This window comes from Brienomyrus brachyistius, chromosome 3, assembly GCF_023856365.1.
Source record: "Brienomyrus brachyistius isolate T26 chromosome 3, BBRACH_0.4, whole genome shotgun sequence".
Lineage (NCBI taxonomy): Eukaryota > Metazoa > Chordata > Actinopteri > Osteoglossiformes > Mormyridae > Brienomyrus > Brienomyrus brachyistius.
In genome coordinates this window covers 29,553,143-29,559,360 of record NC_064535.1, presented here as the reverse complement: position 1 = coordinate 29,559,360, position 6,218 = coordinate 29,553,143, and the positions used below count along the sequence as shown (strand labels likewise).

The following is a 6,218-nucleotide window of genomic DNA, read 5'->3' as shown; positions in this document are numbered from 1 at the left end:
GACTGGGCCGATACCTGGCAGATGAAATTTAACGTCGATAAATGTAAGGTACTCCATCTAGGGAGCAGAAATATAAAGTACAGGTATTTCATGGGTGTCACTGAAATAAAGGTAGCTGATCATGAGAAAGACCTTGGTGTGTATGTTGATGCTTCCATGTCCCATTCTCGCCAGTGTGGGGAAGCAATAAAAAAGGCCAATAGGATGTTGGGGTATATCTCCAGGTGTGTGGAGTTTAAGTCAAGGGAGGTAATGCTAAGATTATACAATTCCTTGGTGAGACCTCACCTAGAATATTGTGTGCAGGTTTGGTCACCATATCTTAAAAAGGACATTGTGGCCTTAGAAAAGGTGCAGCGTAGGGCTACAAAAATGATTCCTGGTCTTAGAGGAATGTCATACGAGGAACGGTTACTTGAGCTAAATCTGTTCAGTCTCAAGCAAAGGAGATTGAGGGGGGACATGATCTAGGTATATAAGATTCTAACAGGTTTGGATGCTGTTCAACCAAATAGTTACTTCAGCATTAGTTTAAATACACGAACTCGTGGCCATAGGTGGAAATTAGCGGGAGAACATTTCAAGCTGGATTTAAGGAAGCACTTCTTTACGCAGCGTGTAGTCAGAGTATGGAATAGCCTTCCTGATAATGTAGTGCAAGCTGAATCCTTGGGTTCCTTTAAATCAGAGCTAGATAAGATTTTAACGACTCTGAGCTATTAGTTTAGTTCTCCCCAAGCGAGCTTGATGGGCCGAATGGCCTCCTCTCGTTTGTATAGTTCTTATGTTCTTATGTTCTGATTACTTCTGTTGCTTAGTTCGATGTTATTTTATTTCCAGGTGTGATGTGCCGAGTATGAAGCTATTCGCCGCATTATAAGTATGAAAAGAAGACAGAATATCAAAAATATCGAGGCAGAATTAATTCAACAAAGTATCAAAAATATTATTCAAGAAAATGAAACACTTCTTGCGACTGAAGGCGTCTGTCGTCGAAAAGCGAAGCATTACTGTCGCCTTTAAATCATGTCACATTTGCGACGTTTTACAGGAGGTAGTTAATCTTAACTTCAGGTTTGTCTGTAAAATATCATTATAAACAAGTAATGTGAGTTTTCAGTTTGCTTAAAGCAAGATAAATGAAGTTACACTTCCTTTAAAATGAAAGATTACAATCCGTGGCAGAGGGGCAGTTTGCAGCACAACACCGGCATTAAACATCAGCATAATTAAAGCCAAACTAAATGAGTTTAGCGTCATTCGGTAATTACATAGCACAATTATATAACTTAATACATACATATAATGTAAGGACTTCCATATATTGCTGACCAGGAAAAACTTTAAGTTCTAACACGCTGTCAGCGCGTGCCTCGGTGTCCCCACAGTGCACCCACAGTCCTTTGCATGCACCGGTGCGCCCTTAAAACTGCAGGAGCCTTCTTACAGGCATGATTTTTATGATCGCGCATTGCATTTGTTTGACTTTATTAGGCTAAAACTTTTGTTCTAACTCAGACTTTCAGTTTCATGATGCAGGCCCCAGGTGCTACACAGTTAATGGTCCCTGAGTGCACCACAGCTTTCGCTATAAAACAATCTCTCTACAGCCATATTTGGGGGCTGCCACAGGGGTGGCCAGAGGTTTCCAAGGAGGGATGTGGCCGCCCCTTGGAGGCGCCCTTGACATTAAGAGGTGGGGAGATACAGTATATTGTCACACTGGGCCTCCTGACCCTTTGGGCCAGTAAGGCCAGTGTCTCTCTCCGGTAGGCGATCACCTCTTTATGGTGTCTTTCATACTGCTCCATCAGGGCTGCCGGTTCCTCCCGGATGCCCCTCAGAACAGATATTTTTTCCACCTTCAGACCTGAGGAGCTCTTCACTACATTGGCAGCGAATGTTTCTGCACCAGTGGGCTTGAGTGCGTGGGGGGAAGGAGGGGCGTGTGGTGACAAGGAAGCAGGATGGTTGGGGTTTGGTGATCTACCAGACTGAAAGGTATTCTGGGGACTCAGGGGACAGTGTCGCCCTGATGTAGAGGGGCCTATAGGAGGGATGGCTGATGTAGAGGAGCCAGGTGTGGAGGTGCCACACATTGAGGAACCCTGGTGATCACACTACAGGGGGACAAATGTTGGTGGGCCAAGAGGAAGTGGCTGGGGAGTAGAAAGCACAGATGTCTGGGAGGTGGGTAGACTACAGAGATTTATGCACCCCGGGACTCCCTCAAGTGCTTCTGAGATCTAGGATGGCCAATACTCGGTCCTCCCCAGGAGTGAGAGAATGCAGACTGGTGCTCCCCCCAGCCCACCTCACCTGCTCCCTCCAGAGTGCTGCAACCATCCTTTTGGTGATGCTGACATCGTCCCTGCACTTCCTCCTCATACCCTCTGCCAGGCGGCAGCAGCCATGGCCCGCAGAATGTATCTTTTTTCTTTCATCTCCTGCTATATATTTTCCTGATATATATTTGTCTTTTGCAAAGTGCATCGTGGTATAGGAAACGTACCCCAGAGCAGGACTTCAGACTAAACCATTTTCGGGAAGGGTAGGTGTGCTTGGGGTGAAAAAACTTTACATTAACTGGTGAGATAGATTAATTTTATCTGTACTTTTTTGAATATGAAGAATTATATTATTTTGGGGGATATCTCCCTATTTTACTGCTGGAGGGAGCCCCTCCCCCCAAATTTATGCCTGACCCACAAACCCACACACTGTTCACAGATGAGAACAGCGCAGACCCTGCACGGTCATGTTTGGCAACTCCTTCCAATTTTATAGCCCAAACCAGGAGTAAAAGATGTCGAAAATCAGACCCTTCATAAACTTTTCTATCTTCAATGATACTCCATAATGCTGCTTAAAATGAAGCAATGCACGCACAAGTTAAAGCTCTTTTCGTTTTAATGAATGAGGAAAGAAATAGTTTTGGATAAAGAAATGAATTAGTCTTTTTTTTCCATGTGAGCATCCTCCTGCAGCCTTTAAATATGGAAAAGTGGCTGATGGATGGACTTCTGAGTGAAACTCATTACCCCAAATTTTCTTAAATTGGCTTATATATTTACAACATGGTGACTGCAACAATAATACACCTACGACTGTGGTGTTCTACCTAGAGCACCACTAGAGGGAGCTCACACATTCTATTGTACTTGCCACAGTAACAACAGTGATGTATAGGAACAGTTAGAAGCCGGTAATTTATATATAAAAAATGTAATTTCATTAATCTGAATGGGTGGGCCCAGCTGTCAATCCCACCCAGGCCTATCCATAGCTCCGCCTCTGTGTCAGTCCATCTCTTTGCAGTCCAAGTTGTACATCTACCAATCTGGACAGCAAATTTACAACCGTTCTGTTTCGGTGGTTATATTTAAGGAATGTCACATTAGTAAATTCACGCTTTACATGAACATCTGAAATGGGCAGAGACAAAATCTGCAGTACAGGCAGACCAATGTCTTTAAAACTCCTTTTTCCTTCAGCACCCTCATACTGCAAAACCTCAATCCAAAGTTCTCCATGTTGTTCATCTCTGTGAAACTGCAACAGGAGAGCTCTCTCCACTGGTTTTCTAATTCACCAAGGGAACAGGAAAGGCCCTCTTTTGGTAGGCTGCCTACTGCAGGTAATCTTACCCGGGGATGTAGCATCTCCAGCTTACTCAAGTGACTCTGGAAGTCGCATTTGATACTGTGTCCAGAAGCAGTCCATGCTGCGCTTAGGAATGACGTCTGTTTCAGTGTAGAATTGACTGTAAATTCCTAGCAAAAAAACTGCCAGAAAAGTATTGCAAAATTGCTGTTAATCACTGTAAAACCCCCAGCTCCATGGGTGTCCCTACAGGTGGCTGCCCTTTGCTGCCAGGCTTGCTGTCACCTTCGTCTGTGCCCATGTGTCAAGTAGGGCAAAATGGGGTAGGTGAAAATAGAATTTCCCCAAGGGGAGTAACAAAGTACCTTCATTTCATTTAGAAAAGAATTCCAAAATGTCTTTTACAGGTTTTGTCGTATGTAAATTACAGCAATTGTCTTTTTTAAACAGAAAAATAACAATTAACTGTAATCTAGTTTAAAATGTTATCATGTATTCTATTCAAATTATTGAAGTTACCTGGCAACTGGAATTGGCAAATACTATTGATTCCAATGAAACATTTGAAACCACAAAATCACATGAAGAAAACGTACGCTGACCGTTACTGAAACGACCTGGTATCTGTTTCATACCTCACTTTACAACACACAGGACTTTTTTTTAACAATTTAAAGGCACAAGTTATTTTACGTCATGGCCAAGCCACCTTTGCTAGTTTAATGGCAGAAAAATAGTCAAAGCCAGGCGCCTGGTCCACAAGGGATGTACTCAGTCACTGCTGTGTTTATGGTTTAAACATGCTATAAACTAATTTTTTCTAACATTTTCTTTAAGAGCTAGGTGCACTTGCACCTTGGTGGATTGCTATTATATTTGTGGATTTGCCAGGTAGAAGAAAAGAATGCTTCTCTACAGAGATACAGAAACAAATCTGCTTGTACACAATGTGAAAGCGTTTGAGCAGACCATCTACAACAACAGCAGGATTCCACCAAAGTAGAGGTCTGCATTCCCGTAGAATCCATGGCAATTAAGTGCAGGGCAGGACAAACTTTCATTTTTGAATGCAGGAGCACAAGGGAAGTGACTGATATGCTCGCAGTAAAAAGAATGAAACAAGTGCTTTTTGTTATCAAACAATTATTTATTTGCATGAGTAAATAGAAAATTACACAACAAAGTATAGCACGATATCACAACATTACATTGTCTCAAAGCGCTTTAGAGCACCCCCACCCAAAGCCCCCAGTGAGTAAGCCATAGGCGACAGTGGCAAGGAAAAACTCCCTAGAAGGAAGAAACCTTGGGAGGCACCAGACTCAAAGGGGAAGCCCAAACCTCCAGGGGCCGGCAGGGAGAGTGAAAAACACACACATCAGATAACTGCAACAGGTATTCTTCTACATATCCTATACATATGCATGGTACAGTGGTTAGCACTGTTGCCTCACACCTCTGGGAACATTTATCCATTTTCTAAAACCGCTTCTCCTGTTCAGGGATGTGGGGATCAATTTGCCTTTTGGAACAGGCGGTCAGATGGATCCCAGAGGCTACAGGCACGAGGCAGGGAACAACCCAGGATGGGACACCAACCCATCACAGGGCAGGCTCACACACACAGATCATTCACACACACACACACAAACACTCACCATTCATAAACACCATTCACACACCAGTCACTCACACAGCATTCACTCACACACACCATTCATAAACACCAGACACACACCAGTCACTCACACACCATTCACTCCCCATTCACACACACATAGACCATTCACATACACCATATACTCACACACACCATTCACTCACACACGCCATTACCACTCACACTCACTCACACATGCCATTACCTCACACACACCATTCACACACCTGTCACTCACACACACCATTCAATCACCATTCTCATACACACACACACACACACACACCACTTACACACACCATTCACACCCATCATTACCAAACACACTCACATACCATTGACATATACCACATTCCCATTTGATGTGGACACCTTCACACTGCCTGCTTCTAGATTATTTATGTTCAGGTGTTCCACTAATAATTTGTCCACTTTAGTTCCAGCAATTTCCCAATTAAGAGCATTCAGCTGGAATTCACTGTCTACAACCTCTATCTCCACATCCATAATTTCCAATTCAAATTCTGAATTAAAACCCCTCTCTGCAGTCTCCTCCAATTTGACCTCTCCAATTTGTATTTCGACAATTTCAAATTTATCATTTACACCATCTAGCTCAAACTGGCAGAGGTCGACCACTACGGCTCCTATTTTCAGCCTGTCTTGGTGGTCATCTGCAGGCTTTATGGAGACTGTCCTTTCATTTAACAGAAAAACCTCTAACCCATGCATGTCTAACCCCTTATCCCTCCCAGGCTGGTTGATGGGTGGAGTTGCTGGGGAGCACTCTCCTTCTTCACCCCAGCAGATGATCTCATCCCACTTGTCCCAGGCTGCCCAATACACATCATCCGTCCAGCTAACTGCCTTGGCAATTGGCTTTCGGGTGTGTGACACGATGGAACGGTCAGCCTGGTCAGAGGGTGATTCTGCTGGGGAGCACAGCTCTTCCTCA

At 43.7% G+C, this 6,218-nt stretch overlaps 1 protein-coding gene across 3 annotated transcripts in view; it reads right to left on the bottom strand.

Moving 5' to 3' along the window:
* Positions 1-5,259: 5,259 nt before the first annotated feature.
* Positions 5,260-6,218, bottom strand: part of LOC125738537 (uncharacterized) — a 99,992-nt gene continuing 99,033 nt past the window's right edge. Inside the window, exon 3 of one of the 3 annotated variants that reach the window (XR_007396852.1) lies at positions 5,260-5,490. The gene's annotated coding sequence lies outside the window, so the exon portion shown is untranslated. Of the gene's footprint in view, positions 5,538-6,218 lie in introns of all 3 variants that reach the window. The other 2 variants (XR_007396853.1, XM_049007633.1) reach the window with 2 other exon arrangements.